Here is a 21,243-nt window from a genome sequence, read left to right on the forward strand (position 1 = left end):
TGTTATAAGGATACGTTAATGATGAAAGTATTTGTCTTATAATGCTGCCTTTCACCTGAGGCTCTGAAAGCAACTTATCAACTTACCCAGAGAAAAACATCATAGCCATTTAACAGATGGGGAAAACTGATGCTTATTGTACACATGGAATTATTTCATATCACACTGCATTTCAATTATTTTATGGTAATTGAGAAATGGAAGTAAAATTACTAGCAATTTTTATGTGGATAACTAGAGATTCAACTAATGAGGACATATCCTGGTTGTTGTGTGTCTGGGATTAATTCAAATTTGAAAATCATATAAGTATCCTCAGTGACAAGAAAAGCCTTTCAAACAGTAACCAGACCATTTCCCCCTCTCCTTTTTAATATAGTTTCTGATATCTTTGCCCATGGTCTATGCATTCTAAAATAGATCAATGAAATACTAAACATGTCTCCACTAAACTTTTGAATAACAACTCCATCAGCAGCAAAAACTGTTATCACCTTTATTCTCTTTGTGCTGAGGATACTGGAATGTGTTCAGGGAACTCCATTGCCATCAGAGCTAAAGAAGGGAATGGCATATGAGTGATAACTGAAATTGTATTTTTCTCCTCTACCTAGCCTTAGCAGGTCATATTGGTTTTGTAGAATTATGAGGGAGAAATAACCAAAAATGAAAAAAAAATGTTTCTGTCTAGGCTATTCTAAGCTATTGTGTGTGTGTGAAGTCTGAAAATGTGATATAATTTATAGTGAAACAAAGGGAAGATGATAAGAGATGGGCTAGGATGCTGGAGGCAGAGCATCAAAAGCTCTTCCTGTTAAAAAGACTTCTGATTGAAAGCCAATGAGTATATTTTCCCACATCATATATATGTAAACATACATTTTGTGTGTGTATAGATACATATATAAATTCATACATATATGTCTCCTTCTTTGCACTCAAAATATCCTCTATTGCCTTAGTTAAGACCCTCATCATCTCTCCTCTGGACTATTGAAATAGCCTTCTAATGACTTCTGTCTCAAGGCCATCCGTCCTCTAATGTAGCCTCCACATAGTTTCCAAAAAAATGTTTATAAACCACATTACTGACCATGTTACATCCCCACTGACTAACCCTCCCACCCTACCCCACCCCCCCACGTGCACACACACACACACACACACACACACACACAAACACTCAATAAATTCTAATAACTTCTAATAACTTGCTTCTATCAGGGAAGCTAGGTGGCACAATGGATAGAGTGCCAGGTCTGGAGTCAGAAAGACTCCAGACTTGAATTCAAATATGACTTCAGACACCTAGTAATTGTGTGCCCCGAGGCAAGTCACGGAACCCTGTTTGTTTCAGTTCCTCATTTTTAAAATGGGCTGGAGAAGAAAATGGCAAACCACTTCGGTATCTTTGTCAAGAAAACTCCTTACAAGATAGTGAAGAATCAGGCATGACTAAAACAACTTAACAACATTACTTCTATTACCCAATATAAATTTCTTTCATATTTAAGAAACTTCACAACTTGACTCCTATCAAGTTTTCTTACATTTTATACCTCCCCAAACGTGCAAGAATCCAGCCTAAATATTAGTCTCCTTTTTCTTCTTTCAGGATACTTTATGTCCTCTTCACATGTTTTTCCATTAGCTGTTTCCCATGCCAGTTCTCTCCTTCCCCATGACTTCCTCTGGAATCCCAGACTTCCTTCAAGACTCATATCAAGCATCACATTCTGAAGGAAACTTTTCTTAATACCTTCATTGGTTAGATATCCTCCCATATAAAGCTACCTTCCCATCTATTCTATATGTACCTTCTTTATCTTTATAGGCCTCATTTTGCTCATCTGGACCTTAACAGAATGAGATGAAGTAAACTCTTAAATCCTCTCTATTTCTAATTTCTATTATATTTGGGGGAGGTGGGGAGGGTAGAAGAAAGGGCTGTGGCTGATATGAAAAAGGTCAGCAGAGAAGAGAGCCAGCCTCAAAGTCAAGTCAATCTGGGTTTCTGTCTAATCTGCTACATTACTGTCTTTGTGACAGTAGATAAATCCTTTATCCTCTTAGGGAAACAGAGAAAGGAATAACTAATTTTATAGTTCAGACTATGTTCAGGAAGTGTGCTAAATGCTTTTGACAAACATTTTATTTAATCTTACAATAACTTTGCAAGATAGGTTTTATTGTAATCCCCTTTTAACAGTTCAGGAAACTGAGGTAAACAGAGGGTATGTGATTTGCTCAGGGTTACATACTGAAGCCAGATTTGAACTTGGTTTTTCCTTACTCTAGGATCTGCTGTTCTGTCTACTTTACCAATAGCAGCTGGTGGAGTTGTGAATTGATCCAACCATTCTGGATGGCAATTTGGAACTATGCCCAAAGGGTGCTAAAAGACTGCCTGCCCTTTGATCCAGCTATAGAATTGCTGGGTTTGTACCCCAAAGAGATCATAAGGAAAAAGACATGTACAAAAATATTTATAGCCACACTCTTTGTGGTGGCAAAAAACTGGAAAAGGAGGGTATGCCCTTCAATTGGGGAATGGCTGAACAAATTGTGGTATCTGTTGGTGATGGAATACTATCGTGCTCAAAGGAATAATGATCTGGAGGAATTCCATGTGAACTGGAAAGACCTCCAGGAATTGATGCAGAGTGAAAGGAGCAGAACCAGAAGAACACTGTACACAGAGACTGATATACTATGGTAAAATCTAATGTAATGGACTTCTGTACTAGCAGCAATGCAATGACCCAGGACAATTCTGAGGGTTTTATGGAAAAGAATGCTCTCCACATTCAGAGGAAGAACTGTGGGAGTGGAAACACAGAAGAAAAACAACTGCTTGATTACATGGGTCAATGGATATGATTGGGGGTAGACTCTAAATGATCACTCTAGTGCAAATATCAATAATATGGAAATAGGTCTTGATCAATGACACATGTAAAACCCAGTGGAATTATGTGTTGGCTATAGGAGGGGTTTGGGAGGAGGGGAGGAAAGAACATGAATCCTATAACCTTGGAAAAATATTTTAAATGAATCAATTAAAGAAAAGAAAAGAAAAATACTTTACCAATAGCCAAGCAATTCACTAAAAATATAAATTCTCAAACATTGCCAAGCTTCAAAGGTAAAGGAATTTTCTCATTAAAATTTCCCTATACCAATAAAATCACAAGTCTGGTACCTTCCCCACCTCAAATCAGCAAAAATGTCGACATCGTTGTGTACTCAGTTCATCAAAAAAATAGTGTCTAATACTTTGTGTGAGTATTTGATCACAAATGGGAGAAGACAGTTGGTCTTTATAACAGGCTTAGCTGCTCTATTTAGAAGCATTTTAAGGATGATAGATCTGTAGAGTTAGGCCAAAAAAATAAAAGTAAAAGCAGAAAACAGGACAAACCATGCATGCAACAACTTTCCAAGTTTGCTGATACCATGTCTTGAGTCCTTAATGACTCCCCTGTTTTGGCTGAACTCCAAATGGATTACTTAATGAGCATGCCCTGCATTATACTTCCACTTGTCTCCTTGTTTCAGGAAAACTAATCCTTGGCTCTATTCTGTGCTTCCTCAGTTTCTTAATTCCACTCACCCACCTCCCACTGGTCCTGGGATTTTGTTGGTCTAGGGAGTTTCCTGTGCAAAAACAAACAAACTCTCTTTCAAAGCTCCTCTGCAATTATTCTGCAATTTGTATTCTTAGTGAGTTGCCAGGGGCACAGTGAGGTTAAATACTTTATTCTTGCATGTGACTAAGATAGGACTGAAACTAGGCATGACTGACTCAAGGTTAGCTCTCTATTCATTTCTGATTATTCCATGCTAACTTGATTGCCTCATTCTCTCCCTTTGGCAACTTAAACTATGAATCAGCCCACATTTTCCACATGGTCCTTTTATGACTCCATGGCCACCAAAATCCAGCCCTGTTAGAGGGGGAAATGGCTTGAGATATATTGATTGTTTTGGGGACTTTCAGGTAGGAACTGGAAGAATTTCAACTCTGTCATGAAATGGGAAGTTGCTTTGTATCATAGCATTCCCTTGAGATTCACTCCAAAAGAATGAGGAAGATAGTATGGAATCAGTGGAATTTCATAAGACTGGTGTGTCTCTGTAATATCATCAAAGAAAAGGGGAAGATAGTCAGCTTTTCCTTTCCTGAAATGACCTTTCTGCTTTCTACTTTAAGCAAGATGACCTTTGGTTAAAAAAAAGAAATGAATAGGTATGACAACAATTACCCAATTCCCAAATGTACCTCAAAGATTAGTTAGTAGCAGAGAATTTTAGATCTAGAAGATGTCAAGCCCAGGTGGATGAGAGGTTAACCCTTTAAACCAAAGAGGCACTGGTCTGCAATCAAAAGACCTGAGTATTTGGGGCAGCTCAGTTGATTGAGAGTCAGGCCTAGAGACAGGAGGTCCTAGGTTCAAATCTGACCTCAGACACTTCCCAGCTGTGTGACCCTGGGCAAGTCACTTGACCCCCATTGCCCACCCTTACTACTCTTCTGCCTTGGAGCCAATATACAGTATTGACTCCAAGATGGAAGGTAAGGGTTTAAAAAAAAAAAAAAAAGACCTGAGTCTGAATGGAGCTCTGGGATGGTCTCCCAGTTTGACCTGGACAATGTGACTTGCCCTTTTCAGGTTTTCTTCTAAGAATTGTGGTTTGGGACTACAGATCAGCTAGGGCAGGGATTGGCAACGTATGGCTCTTTCTGCAGGAGCCATAAAGTCAATTTTTTTTTCAGGCTCTGTTACAGGAGCGCGCACTGTGAGCACTGTACGGCTCTCATGAAATTACATTTTAAAAAATGTGGCGTTTATGGCTCTCACGGCCAAAAAGGTTGCTGACCCCTGAGCTAGGACACACACACACACACACACACACACACACACACACACACACATCGTCCTGAGGGTGGTGATAGCCCTCCTGGAATCATGATCTCATGCTCAGAGGGCTGTCATTGGCAATCAGTTTCTTCTGTGTGGCTCCCTGGCCACCCATCTGTAGTTCTCAGTTGTATGTTATTTCTTATTCTGACCCAAGCTGATGGATTTGCTTTTTATTTTTTTTAACCCTTACCTTCTGCCTTAGAGTCAGTATTGAGGTGGTTCCAAGGTAGAAGAGCAGTAAGGGGTAGGCCATTGGAATTAGGTGACTTGCTCAGGCTCACACAGCTAGGAAGTGTCTGAGGTCATATTTCAACCCAAAGTCTACCGAATTTAGGCCTGGCTCTCTATTTACTGAGTCACTTAGCTGCCTCTTTGGGCTTTTTGTCTATTAATTATCTTGCTTTCCAGCTATCTTTCAGCATCCATGTATCTTAATATCCTTTGTTATATTTTGACTCTTGCACTTTGCATTTCTGTCCCCTAATTCTTTTTTTTTTGTTTGTTTGTTTGTTTTTGTTTTTTTTTAAACCCTTGTACTTCGGTGTATTGTCTCATAGGTGGAAGGTTGGTAAGGGTGGGCAATGGGGGTCAAGTGACTTGCCCAGGGTCACACAGCTGGGAAGTGGCTGAGGCCAGGTTTGAACCTAGGACCTCCTGTCTCTAGGCCTGACTCTCACTCCACTGAGCTACCCAGCTGCCCCCTGTCCCCTAATTCTTGAGTTCAATTTCTGTAATATCTGTTTACTACTTTTTGACTACAGTTTTTCCCCATGACTGTAGGCATCCTACATGTGTGAGTTTCCCAATTCTTCAGCCTCTCAGTCATATTGATATTGGCATGACCCAAAGACCTAGCATAGCTCATGTTAACCCAATGTGTCCTTAAGTCCCATGCTAGGTTATCAAATAAGCTGTCAAATACTTATGTGCCCACCTTCATCTATGAACCTGCTGTTTCTCCATAGAATGTAAGTTCCTTGAGGAAGGAGTCTTTCATTTGTGTCCTTGTAGCTGAAGTGCCTGTCACACTGCCTGACACAAAGAAGAGGTTTAATGAAAGCTTTACTTTCACTGATTGGAAAAAAATGGTTGTTAAAAATTTTTTAAATTTATATCCCTCTTAATTCAACAAATAAAACTTTCCTCACATCATGCTTCAGAACTTAGTATTGTGAACATTAATAACCCCTTTTTGAGACTGAGGAAACCAAAGCTCACAGATGGTCACAGTCATGATATAAACTCAGATCCTGAATGAGTTAGAACCATGAATATCACCTCTACTTCTGTCCTTCACTGCAATCTTTAGGCTGCCCAGATTCAAACAGTCCTGGGAGGCCAGTGGATCTGAAGCCAGGGAGAGCCTTTTCCCCCTTCAATTAGATTAATGATACTCTCTCCTCTGCTTCCTCAGGAAGAAGCCCAGAGTCCCCCACAGAGTCAGGTCTATCCTCCACTTCCCAACAGCCGTAAGTCAGGACTCTGCAATGTCCCCTCTCTCAAACACTGCAAAGTAGACGGCCACTTATATTACTTAAATAAGTAGAGTAGTGCTTAATGAAAATGCTTCTGCTAAAAGGAAGGATGCCTGGACCTTGCCATAGAACCAGCCACCTTTTCCTCCATCCTCCAGAGTACTTCTACTTACACTCACAATGTAATCTAAGGATGCTGCTTACTAATCTAAGGATTACTGCTCCTACTCATCCAATCAGCACTTAGCATGATGCATGGCAGATAGCAGATTCTTAATAAATGTTTATTAATTGATCAGTCTTGAAGATGAAAGTTTCTTTTTATTTGTCTTGAAACATAAAGAAATTTGATCTCTTTAATAATAGGAATTATCTTACTTTATTGTCTGAGTCCCTGGTGCTTAAAACAGTATTTGGCACATAGTAGGTACTTAATACATCAGACACATCTTCATTCATTCATGCATACTTGCATTCCTAACCTTTAGTTCTGGACTCTTTCCATCATATCATGCTGCAGAAACGTAAAAATTATCCTCAATATATGTACATTTTCTATTTTTCTAAATGTATCATCTTTCCAAGCCCATCATTCCCCAAAGGGTAGCCTTTTTTCTTATAGTTATAAAGCCTATTCATACCTTCAGAATTTCAAACAGTAATATTAAACAAATGTTTGTTTCTACCATACTCCACTAAACTCTTATTCTGATGCTTCATTGGGGTGACAAGGTGACTATGATTCCCAAAGGCTATGACAGTGAGACCTAAATTGTCAAACTCTCTTGGAGAGTTGCTGAGAGTGGGCCTAGCAAAGGGTTAACTGTTTATAGCATTAGTAATTGCTTAACTACATTTCAAGAGACTATTAATAAAATGTCTGGAAAAAAACAATTATGTTTTAATCATAGAGATTTTTAAGGATTTTAGGTTCTTTAGTGGTTGGAGGAAAAGATATAGAGCAAATAATCACAGCATTATGATTATAAATTCCTGAAGAATTAAAGTGACTTTTTTATGACTTCATGCAATTTACTTAATATTTGTGTAGGTTTCTTATAGAGTCAAAAACGGCCAAAACTTGTCAGACTTAAGGGAGAAAGGAAACTTTGTCTCCATTAAAACTGCAAAGCAAGCAATTCAAATTCAAGTACTGGTTGTAGAATATGAGAATACACTTGGTCTCCCCATGGGAGGAAAAATGCATTTTCTAGCTGAGCTTAATGACATTAGCTATTTAGTTGAAAATAAATGCCTGAAAGAGACTCCTGAAAGGTCACCTTTCTACTTTCTTTCTTTTGTTCAAAAGTGTATAACTTCTTTGACCTGAGGTAGGATTTTTTAATTCAACTAACAATTCCATCAGTCAGGATATGACAGGAATAGGTGTCTAGAGAGCATGTACAAAATTTTTAAAGCTTACAGACTGGAGGAAAACTAAAACGATAAAAGAGAACTAAACTTGAAATGTTTCAGTTTCTACAATGAGAATCTGAATGGACAAGAGGGACAGATTTCTTTGAGTGATTAGAGAAGAGGTGGCAATCCTTCCTTCCTTATTTCTACCAATCCTAGCTTGCCTTTCTCTAAAAGCACAGTCAACAAACTTTACTCTTGGAGGTAAATTAGGAGAATGTTTGCTCCCTCAGTGTCTCTGGGCCCCAGGGTCTCCAGAACAGAGCACCAATGAAGGAGTGCTAAAAATAAGCATTTTTTGACCTGAGACAAAAGATAACTCTTTTGGAATTGGAGAATGGGGGAACAGTTTGACTTCTTGAGCTATTTGCATGAACAGGGGCAATGTGGTTCTTATCCCTATAAGGATTAGGGACAAAAACATGGAGAAAGAGAAAATGATAGTGATGCTTTCACTGGGTCATCAGAGGGATCCAAGAGGAAGCACGCATTGGGGAGTCAGTGCACCCTTCCTGGGGAAGAAGCAGCATACTCCACTTCTGGATATGAGTGCCCTGGAACAAATATATACTTAATTCATGCTAGGTCTTATGTAGGACTGGAGTAAGAAAGTAGAGATGACAAACATATCTGGAGTGAGATGACTAGTTTTTACAATGCTAATTTGCTCTAGGAAAATCAGTGGAGACAAAAAGGACTGAAGAAAGGTGAGAGAAAAATTCTAAGTTTGAAAGCATTGAAAACCCTCTTAGAGTGAAATAAGTAACTACCTGAGGAAAAAACAACCAAATATCTAAAGAAAGAAAATGATGGAGGCAGAAAGAGAAATATCTTTCTTGTGCAGAAATCCAGAAACTAAATGGAAAACTTCCCCAGTTTCTAAATTTGCCCCTCAACCCCAATGCAGTTCATTATCCCCCAAATTAGAGGGAGCCAGGGAATTCAGTGAATTGATGAAGTCAGGAGAATTTGAATTCAAAATCTGCTTTCAGATATTTACCAGCTTTGTGACTCTGGGAAGTCTAACTTAGTTTTCTCAACTGTAAAATGAAGATCATAAGAGAACCTGCCTCATGGGGTTGTTTATGAAGATCAAATGAGTTATTTTTTATAAAGCATTTAGCCCATGTCTGTCACATATTAGAAGTTTAATAAATGTTTATTTCCTTCTCCTTCTACTTCCCAACTTTGCCTCATCTTGATAACCAGAAAACAGAATAAAGGGCATCAGGAGGTGAGATGCTGGGAAAGAAAATTGTGCTCATAAAAGCCTTGAGGATCTCCTTCCTCTGAGAATAAGGTTTGAGAAAGCGATTCTAAGAGGACTGAGCATCTTAACAACATTGTCTGAATCATTGAACTAGTTTAAGCACAACATTGATAGTTGCAAGTTAATGAAAGAATTAAAGGAACGCTTCAAAAATATTTTATAGATCATCTACAGAATCTTTTATGGAAAGATATGGGGAAGACACATGGACTATGCTTCACAAAGGTAGAAGAAGTATCATAATGAAATTATGAGTCCATGAGATTATGTTTCTCAGTCCATCTTATTGCACATAGCTATTTAAAATATACTAAAGAGTTATACACTATTTTCAGGGAAAGAAGCAAGAGAAATGGAAGACCCTGGATGTTTCATTAGGTTAAATAAGATGGTCAGGAATTCTAGCTTATTAAGAAAGGATACCAAAAAAACAGAAAGGCAAAAGATTCTTTTTTGGATCATATGATCATCAAATTGGCACAGTAATAGTTTTCAGCAGAACAATGTTAAAATAATATTCCAAAATTATGTCTTGTTATAGTTATGTTACTGAAGAGAAATAAGAAATACATATCTTTTTAAAGTAGTCTCTAGTGAAATAACATCAGAAGACAAAACTACTTATACTCTAACTCATCTTATCTTGCTTCAGACCAGCCAACGCACTGGGCACAGTCAGTACAAATTAAGCTGACAGGGTTATGGTTTTTAAAATATTTTTATTTCATTAAATATTTTTCTATTACATTTGTAAAAATTATTAACACTGAATTTTTTTAAATGTCGAGTTTCAAATTTCCTCCCCCTGTCTGTCCCCACCCATTGAGGAGGTAAGAAATATAATATTGATTTATGAAAAACACATTTCCAAATTAATCATGTCCCAAAAGAAAATACATACACACACACACACACACACACACACACACACACACCCCAAGAAAAATAAAGTGAAAAAAGTATTCTTTGATATTCACTCAGAGTTCATCAATTTTCTCTCTGGCTCTGGATAATATTTTTCATTATGGCTGTTTAAAAATTGTCTTGGAATATTATATTAATTTGAGTTACCAAATATTTCACAGTTTTTATATTATTGCTGTTATAGTGTTCTCCTGGTTCTGCTCACTTCACTTTGTATTAGTTCAAATAATATTTCCCCGATTTTTCTAAAACCATCTGTGTAATTAGAATCTGTTACCCTAAAAACTACGATTCCCAGCATCCCCTTCTCGTATTACATGCTGACATAGGGAGGATATACATTTGGTGTAGCCCCACCTCTCTTTCTCTCTTCCAGTGATAGTGTGCTGTGGAGGTGAGGGAAGGGGAGAGGCAGGAGAATTTGCTCAGGTGGTTTTAATTTTGCTAGATATAAGGCTTTTTACTTCTATTTCCTTTTTATTCCTCCTACATCAAGTGATTATTAATGAATCCTATAAAATATAATTCTTAGAGTGTTGGATATAAATTTAAATCCTACACATCCAACTCATTATTCCTTAGAACACTATAGCCTTTCACAATTTTATAACACAACTTGTTCAGTCATTCCCAAATTGGTCATCCTCCCAATTTCCCATTCTTTGCCACCACAAAAATGAGCTTTATTTTTAAATAAGTAGGCTCTTTCCTTTATAAAAAATCTCTTTGGGATACAGACATTTTAATGTATTGCTGGGTCAAAGGTTATGCACAGTTTTATAGCCTTTTGGGTATAGTTACAAATTGTTCTCTAGAATGGTTGGACCAGTTCACAATTTTACCCCCAGTGCAGTAGTGTCTCAATTTTTCCACATTCCCTCCAGCATTTGACATTTTTTTGTCTTGTTAGCCAATTTATGTGGCCATTGGTAGCTTTTATTTATTCTTTTGAAAACTGCCTATTCATGTCCTTTGACAATTTATCAATTGGGGATTGGGTCCTATTTTCATAAATGTTAACCAGTTATATGTATTAGAGAAAATATGTCATTTTCAGATAAACTTGCTGAATTTTTTTCTGTCTTCTTACTTTCCTTCTAATTTTGGATGCATTAATTGTGTTCATGTTAAAACATTTTAAAAAAATTTCATGTAATCTAAATTACCTATTTTACTTCCCCTCATCCTCTCTTGTTTGGTCATAAATTCTCCTCTTATGCATAGATCTGACAGGAACATTTTACCATGTTCCCCTAATTTACTAGTAGTATTGTTTTTTTATGTCTAAATTTAAATATATCCACTTTTACCTTGTGAGATGTTGATCTATGCCTAATTTCTGCAAAACTGAGTCTCAGTTTTCCTATAAAATGTTGTCAAACGGTGGTTAGTTTCCCAATCCCTCTACCATCTCTGGTTAGAGAGCACCAAAAGCTGTTGCTCCGGCTGTCACCACTACAGAGTCTCACCACTGTGGTTGCATTAATGTGGGCTCTGGGCCAGCCTGCACTTCCATGTTCCAGATCTCTTCTTTTGACCTCCAAAGTCCGCATTGGTGAAGCCCGGCACAGGCACAAAGCTAGCCCTCTGGGAACTGCTCTGTTCCTCCTTTTCCCAGTGCCCAAGGACATTTTTTGCATGCCCCACCCCTCTGTCTAGCTATCCAAAGCAAGCACCTTCTCCCTCAGCTCACTCAGGTAATGGGAGCTCGCAGACAGTTGAATTTGCACTCTGGGTACTCAAACTGGGAAAAGGTTCACCAACCCCTGCCCTAAATTGACATGGACTAGAAGAATGTCTTACCTTAATCTTTTGTTGACTTTATACTCCAGAATTCTATTTGTGTCATTATTTTAAAGTTCTTTGAGGAAAAAAAAATGTGGGTAGAGCCCATTTGTAGTACTTTCTCTACTCTCCCATCTTTGACTGGCTCAGAAGTGCTGGTCGCCTCCAAGATTCCTTTGATGCTGTGACTCCTTCTAAACCTTCCCACCTTTATCCTAATGGAAAAGGGAAATATTGATCATTCTTAGTTAGATTATAGAAATAAGGTCTAACTTTTTTTTTTCTGGGAAGTGGGATCCAAAGGATTGAGATGGCAGAGTTCAGTCAGAAAGAGGGGAAGGAGAGGTGGCAAAGTGGCACAGTGGGTAGAGCACCAGGACTGAATTTGGGAGGACCTGGTTTTGAATCTGTCCTTGGACACTTCCTAACTGTGTGACCATGGGCAAGTCACTTAACCCAATTTATCTAGACCTTTCCCTTCTGTCTTAGATTTATTAGTAAAACAGAAAATAAAGTTGAAAAAAAATTAAAAAGAAATAGAGGAAGGAGCTTTCTTAAATCAAAGTAAACTATCTTGAAATGTAATTCTGGTAAGTTCTATCCTAATGAAATTTATACAGGGCCAGGATCCATCCAAGACTACATATTCCCCATTCCTAGTAGAGAAAAGGTCTCTATAAAAGTAAATATTTATGCATTATAGAAATGAAAGGGTGAGAAGTCAAATAGAGATGAGAGAAGCCAAAGATAAAGTATAAAGAATAGAATGAAAAGACTAAAATGCAGATATTGGCAGCTGGGGAGACTGTTAAGAAGATGACTATGAAGTATGGAGTGAATTGAAGCATAGCTGGAGCCTGCCAAGTGAAGCATTCACCAATCAGGACAGCAAGGCCTCAGGGTAGAAGTTCTGGAGATTAAAATAATGAAAAGAATAAATTGAAGAAAAACATCATTTATGAAAATGTACAACAAATGAAAATGGAAATGAGAATTGGAGGGAATGAGTGAATAGAAAACTTTTTGAACTAACAACTTATCTGAGTATAAAAAGAGAAAAACAAAACAAAACAAAATCCAAAAGTTATTTGTAAAAAAAGCAAATCAATTATTCAATTAAAACTCAAGAAAATAGGGTTAATGTAAGGAAATAAAAGGTTGGAGAGAGCACATAGGAATGATTAAGAAATGTTTTAGGTAAAATTAATTACCTGAATTAAAAGAGGAAGATGACTCTTAAGAAAGGAAATGGAGGGAAACATAAGTTTAACACAGAACTTTAAATGTAAATGTACTAAATGATACAATAATGTTGCAGAGAATGATAAAATGCATATAAATAAAACAAAATTGGTTCTATAACAAGTATATAAAAACTAAAGAAATATTCAGAATCAAAATGAGAGAATGGCAAAGGTTAATATGAATCAGATAAATCCCCCATATCAGGAGTTTCAATTATGCTAAGCAAAACTAGAAATTCTTGATATAAATACTGATAAGTAAGCTATATTATCTTTTAAGAAAGCATAATCAACTAATATGAATACTAAAAATAGATGCAACAATTTGCATAGAACATGAATTTATAAACTGTAAATGATTTTGCAAAGTGATGTGGATAGCAACCCAATAATTTGAAATATTTAATATTCTTTAGTAGCAAGACAAATTAAACAGAAGATGGACAGAGATTTAGAAATGAATAATATGATGGAAAATTTAGAATATAAATATTTGAGATAACTTCTGAATGTTAATATGAAGTAATATATATATATATATGTATGTATGTATGTATGTATGTATTACCTGCCACTTTTACAAAAATAGACCATGGACTAGAGCAGGGGTTGGCAACGCATGGCTCTCGAGCCATATCTGGCTCTTTTGAGGGTCAGATATGGCTCTTTCTGCAGGAGCCATAAAGTCAATTTTTTTTTCAGGCGCTGTTACAGGAGCTCGCACTGTTACAGGAGCGTGTAAGGCTCTCACGAAATTACATTTTAAAAAATGTGGCGTTTATGGTTCTCACGGCCAAAAAGGTTGCTGATCCCTGGTCTAGAGAATAGTGAAATTATGAATAAATTAAAGAAACAATATTATTAAAAATGAGAAGATAGGACCCTTTGGAAAAGACCCTGATGTTGGGAAAGATTGAAGGCAATAGGAAAACTAGGAGGTTAGAAGATAAGACAGATAGATAGGGTTGTGAAAACAATAAATGTGAACTGGGGAAGATTTAGTGAAGGATAGAAAGGCTTGGCATTCTACAGTGCCTAGGGTCAAGAAGAATTGGATATGACTTAACAATTAAACAATACTATTACCATAATGCAATAAAAATAATAATTAATTCAGGAAGCATAAGCAAAAGATAAGAACCTAAATGCAAAGTTAATCATGACAGCTTTGATAATCATTGGGTCCAGACCCAATTATATAAATAATATGAAAGAAAATGATAATCATCTGAAAGCACAACAAAATTTGTAGAATTGCAGGTAATTCAGTGTAATCTCGAGAAGAAAAAGCATTCCTGAGAATATGCCTCTATAAATAGAATTCATAAAGATTAATGAACCAAATGTTCAATTTTAAAATTTAGAAAAATCAATTCCAAACCCAAATAAGCACAAAAGGAAAAAAAGTGAAAATTTACAGAGAAATTGATAGATTGGTTTGTAAGATTATATAAATGATAACATAAATAAACATAGTAAAAAAATCAGAAAATTGTCCTGGAATATAATAAACGCTAAGCAAATATTAATTGTTTATTATTATTGTCTTTCTACTAAACCACTTAAAATGAGGAAAATAAAATTAACAAATGAAAATGAATGAGACAAAAATAACAAAAGAAATAAAAAGAACTATTATAAAATTCAATGTAGTTACCTATGTTATGTACAGGATGGCAGCATGGAATCCCTGCAAAATACAGGGTCAGCCTCACCCAGAATTCTAGGGGACCTTTGGGTCATACATAAAAGCATCAAGTTTGCTAGAGTGGAAAATTTTCCAAAATTTAAGTGAATCAAAGTGAAGTAATAGCTAACTCCCCTGAGAAGGAATCATCTTCAGTGGATGATAGGAAAAGAAGAGGCCACATATTTGAATGTATTCAACTTCTCCCTAATACTTTTAAATGGAAGAAGACCCTCCATCTTTGAAAGGTTCAAGGAAAGGTGGATTTCTTATGTTCCTATGGATCCTACCACTAATCCTGGTTAATCAGGTACAACTGGTGTGAAATGGTAAAGATAGATGGAAGAAGAGTAATCATTTGAAGAGAAATCTCCCATATAAGGGAAAATAGAATTTCTATCCATTAGGAAATGTGATTTCACCTCTTTACCATTTGTGCTTTCTAAGCTTTAATTTACTTTAGTGGCAACAGTGTATAATTGTGTGAGTCACAGACTTTTGAGGTGATGTTTTATACTAATAATTATTTAATGTCTAATGTTAGTAAATACTGTTTCTAAATGCTCCTTTAGGCTAGCTAATTAAATGAATCCCAACTGATAAATGTGGGGTAAGTACAGCATTGGAGAGCTTGTGCCAATGACACTGGAGAATCATCTTGAACTTTTAGGATTAGACCTAGAATTATGAAGGGGGATGCATAGTCAAGATCTGGGGACCCTACTCATCAGAGTATTTAATATATTTATATATGTTATACAGAAATACAAACATTATCTTTTAAATTGTTAGTTGTATGTATATTTCCCTCTATATTTCTAATTATTAATGGTTCAGTTTTCTGTTTCCTCTCATATGTCATATATACATATATACTGATACATATACAACTATATGAAGTGAAGTTGTATTCTAGAACCTATAATAGAAAAATATAGAGTATTTGATATCTGCACCAAGGAAAATGCAGTAGGACATATGGTTTTTAGGGAAGAAGAGTGAAGAATTAGTAATATCTCAATTTATTTGTTTCATACTAGCTATAAAGTTTTTTCATTGTGTTCATTTAATATTGGCGAATGCTCTATGCTGGGAAAACAGTCTAAGGGCCTTAAATAAATCCATGGAGTTGTGACTCTTTTTCCACTCTGTACTCCTGTTTCTGCGGTTAAAAAGGTCCCAGTTGATGAAGCTGGGGAAGAGAAGGGGGTGGAATGAAATAGAACTATAATATTCATCTCCTCTGTACCCAGTACTGTCAGGATCAGGTACATTGTTTTCAAGTTTAAAGACTCAAAATCACCCTCTGATCTTAACTTCTCCAGTTGTTTTGATCCATTTTTTTTTGCAGGCTGTATTTTTCAAAATGTGGTATTTTCATTGCCTTTTATTTATTAATAAAATTAATGAATATGTATAAAATTAGCAATGAAGAGGTTTTGACACCCCTTGTTGGGGTTTACGTGATAATTCAATCCAAGCACTGAGGATCAGTTTTGAAAATCAATAGATGTCCCTTTCCAAGGGAAAAAAAAAGTTGGTTTTGAATCAAGGGATCTTAGTTTGTTAAAAATAGAAAATTGTTTTTTCAACTAAATCATGACGGGACTTCCTTTTTTAAGATCTATTGCTCTTGCCAGGGTTCTCTGTGAGAGGGTCAAGTTATTATTTTCCCCTTCCAAAAAGCTAAAAAGTTTTTGATGTCAGCTGTTAATTACTCTATTGCTAAAAATGGCTATGCCTCTAACATTTATTTTTTAAAACCTAACTAGCTTGACTCAAAGCATGTTACATAGGAAGCATGTAAAAATTCATTAATTCACCCTAATTAGAAAAAATGGTCAGTCAAAAGGGGAAAACATGAAATACAGGATATTTGAAGGAATTGCCTTTTAAAATTAATGTTCAAGTTCTGATATATTGCTGATAGTATCTGGAGTCTAGTTTGGGGAAAGCTAGACTGCATGTAATGGGGCACCTTTGCACTTCAATAAATAAACACAAATTACTTATCATTCTCGTTAGTAGTTTGAATATAAAGGCTACTTCAAAAGATTTCTTGTAAGTAGTTGTTAGCCTTCATTCTTGGGTATATATTTATATTATGATTGACTTTTTTTCAGACATTTGGAAAATTTCAGAGTACTGTACTGTATTAGAATTGTCCATCTTGGTGGCATAGTGGATAGAGTCCAGAATCTTGAATTCAGGAAAATCTCATTTCATATTGGACTCAGACACTTACTAGTTTTGTCACTCTGAGCAAGTCACTTGACCCTATTTGCCTCAGTTTCCTCATCTGTAAAATAAGCTGGAGTACGACAAACCACTGTGGTATCTCTGCCAAGAAAATCCTAAATGAAGTCACAAAGTGTTGAACATGAGTGAAATGACTGAACAACAGAATATTTGAATTATTACAAAATACAAATCAGAGGAGTTTGAATTATGGATATACATATTTAAGTATACTATATATGTATATATATATATATATACCCCATATGTAGACACACATATATGCTTATGTGCACATATATCTGTATGTATGAATATAAGTATGTGTGTATGTTTGTATGAGTGTGTGTGTGTATATATATATATATATATATATTTTAATGTGGAGAGAGAAAGAGAGAGAGGGAAAGAGAGAGAGAGACAGAGAGAGAGAGACAGAGAGAGAGAGACAGAGAGAGAGAGAGAGAGAGAGAGAGAGAGAGAGAGAGAGAGAGAGAGAGGGAAAGCAATGTTCATAAGGAACTTACCTGTAGAACATTCAATACCAATCTTTAGACATTTTAAGGGTGGTTTGGTTTTTTTTGAGCTAGTATATAGTTGTAAATATCTTGGTTGTTTAACATAAAGGAACATCCAAAGAGATGGTTAATTAAATTCTTTTTTTTTTAATTTTTTTGTAAACCCTTAACTTCTGTGTATTGGCTCCTAGGTGGAAGAGTGGTAAGGGTGGACAATGGGAGTCAAGTGACTTGCCCAGGGTCACACAGCTAGGATGTATGAGGTTAGATTTGAACCTAGGACCTCCCATCTCTAGGCCTGACTCTCAATCCACTGAGCTACCCAGCTGCCCCCTTAATTAAATTCTTAATTGTTATTCACTGGTTGTACATTTTTGGAAAAGGAACCTCATCTCTTTGAATCTCAATACACTGATCAACAGAAACATAGAAAGGGACTAGATGATTTCTAAGGCCCATTTCAGCTATAAATCAAGGATCCCAGTACAAACTTTTAAATCAAATCTTTAGACATTCCCTAATTCCAAGACAGAGGATGAGATATGAAAATAAAAATGGTGGTATAATTCAAAGTTTAGGAAAACTAGTCTGAAGAAGAAGGAGACTACTGGAATGATATTCATGAAGGAGAAAAATAATAGCTTAATAGAGTTGTCTAAATTTAAAAAGAAATAAGGTTATAATGATACAATTTCAGGAACAATCAATAGTCGAATATCTACTACATTACCAACAAAATTGGAAAGAAAGAATGGACATCAGGAGATTTCAGAGGCAGTTAATATAATATCAAAAAAGACAGAAAGATTGATGGGAAAGAACATTCTGGATATGGCATGAAACCAGAACAGTTCACAGTGCCAAATCCCTGAAAACGACATTAAAAATGGGTTCCCAAGGGAGACCATAGAATCTCTATATTGGGAATCTTTCATCATTAAATTACTATTTACTACAATTAAGCCCCTCTACTTAAGGAGATGGTTGTTTCTTATATGTCTAGTGCACCACACTAATAGAGATGGGAAATATATGTAATTTATCAAAATTTCTGAGTTAAGGATAGTCCTAGATTTCAACTTGATTAATCTCTTGACCTTATGCATACATATATCCACCTAGATGACTTGGAACTTTGGTAGCTAGGAAAATAAAGGGTCATTTGGGGAGATAGATAGATAGATAGATAGATAGATAGATAGATAGATAGATAGATAGATAGNGTCATTTGGGTAGATAGATAGATAGATAGATAGATAGATAGATAGATAGATAGATAGGTAGATATAGATCCCTAATGCCCATTATTTTCCCCAACTCCCTCCCCATGCTTTATTTAAATTTCACTCTATCTTTATTTGTCCACTAAGTTAAAAGTAATATTTACTTGCTAAAACAGAACATTTATTTTCCTTTCTTAATTCTAGAGCAGGAGTTTGTATCTTGGGGATTGGGACCTTTAAATATATAAACATAAATATTTAGGGAGAGATAGGTGGCTCAGTGGATAGAGAGCCAGGCATGGAGAAGGTAGGTCCAGGATTCAAATTCCAGCTATGTGACTATTGGCAAATTCCTTAACTTCTCAATGTTTCAGTCAAATTCACTGAGCCTGAAAATTAAGACTGGCATTTATTATAGATTCAGCTTATAATAACCATGAAATCATAGGTTCAGGTGAATAAAAACAAATCAAAGAGCTTTTAAATTTTTTTAAACAATCAATCTTTGAAAATCATAATCATTTAATATCTTTCCATTCACTTTATGTCTATGTAAAGAGAGAACTTTCAAGAAACCATCTTCTTAGCTAATGTGATGGGGCTTTGGCACAATTTGTTCATTAGTAATCAATTTCCTAATTATTTTGAAAAGAACCAGCAATGTGTTACATACCTACACACATACATATGTTTATTCAGTCCCTGTTCCCCTTGCCTTATTTTTCCCCAGTACAATGCATGCTTGGAAACTATATGAAAAAATATTGGCTATGGAGTCAGAAAACTTTAAGTTCAAATCCTGTATGTAATTCTAAACAGTTTGCCTACTCAGACACCCATTCCATATATTCAGCTTTCCCATCTGGGAAGTAAGTAGGCCAGACTAGACAATATTCTGGGTTTTCTCTAACTTTATTTTCATAAGAGCATGTTTTATTTTCCAAAAGAAAAAAATATTATGTTTGGTTCAACCCTAGACCAAGGATTTGACCCAGAACCATCATTAAAACAGATGAGAACAATGAAGTACTCCAAAATAGCTTATTATCATATGGCTTATAAAATTATAAAATTAAAGAGATGGTATTTAAACTCTTCACTAAACATTTTTCATATTCATATTCTCTACTTCTCTATTTACTATGATAATTCATCTGTTTAATGACTTCTCCCTATTCTCTTAACATCCTAAGTATACCAATGAAGCAAAACATGGTGGGCATGCAGAAACTACAGCATATTTCCAATCAGGATCTATGTTTAAGCAATGGTTTAACAGTTTTTTATTAAGGAAAAGTCTGATTGGAAAAGAAGGTGATCAAAGTCCTCCTAGTACCTGTGAAATATATATATATATATATATATATATATATATATATAAAGACATAGATGAAATTCTGTAGTACCATGGATGGATCCTCAGTAAAAGGATATAAGCATTAATATGAACAAGAACCACAAAGTATGAGAGGGCACAGATGCATTGCAAAATTCACTGAAGGAAGGATTATCTAGGTCAGTGAATGAGATCTAAGATTCTAAGATTCATCAAAGTGTTGAAATACATTTCTGGGGCAAAAAAGGGCATTTATTCTAGTCAACAATTGCCTTGAGCCATAGTGTCTCCATCAGATGTGGATTAGACTGCTTTACATTGTGAAGAAATCTTTCAGACCAGGACAATCTGCTCAGAAAGAAAAAAAGAAAAAAAAAGGGGTGGGGTGGGGAATGTTAAAAGAAATTCTTCTCCAGGTCATAACTCTTACTTGGAGGGAAACCTGAGAGAGCAACTCCTTGTAAGAGATGGAGGATGGATGATAGCTATGTGCAAATTCCAATGTTTAGCACAAATGTTTTTATTTTAGTTTCAACACTTTAAGTTCTAATTTTAAATCCAAATTAAATCCATTGCCAAATTATTGCATGAATCCATAAATCAATATACAAAATATAGCTTCAATGCAACTGATAATATTAATGGGTTCAAAGGAAGCAGGGACACAGACCTGTATAAAGAAAAGCAAAGATTCTGTAGACTTAACTGCCTTTTTGAAGGGGAAAATCATGCTTTCCAATTTGAATGGATCTGTAAAATGTGTATGTGTATGTATGCTCATGTGGTCTCCTTAATTCAAATGTAAGCTCCTTAGCAGTAATTTATGATGGTCAACTGTGAATGATTTAACTATTATCAACTGTAAGGATCTAAGACAACTCTCAGGGACTCATGACAAAGAAAGCAATCCACTACCACAGAAGGAACTGATAAGAGTCCAAATGCAAATTGAAGTATACCATTCTTCATTTTATTTCCTTAATGAATCTTCCTCTAGTATAAGCATTGTGTATCTTCTTTCACAACATGATGAACATGGAAAAATATGCATTGTATGATAACACATATACAATCTATATCATATTACCTGCCATCTATGGGAGAGGTGGGAAGAAGGGAGAAAATGTGGGTTGCAAAATGTCAGAAAACAATTATTAAAATGTTATCCTTATCTAATCTGGAAAAAATTATAAAATAAACAA

The sequence above is a fragment of the Gracilinanus agilis genome, chromosome 1 (assembly GCF_016433145.1).
Source record: "Gracilinanus agilis isolate LMUSP501 chromosome 1, AgileGrace, whole genome shotgun sequence".
NCBI classification, from domain to species: Eukaryota; Metazoa; Chordata; class Mammalia; order Didelphimorphia; family Didelphidae; genus Gracilinanus; species Gracilinanus agilis.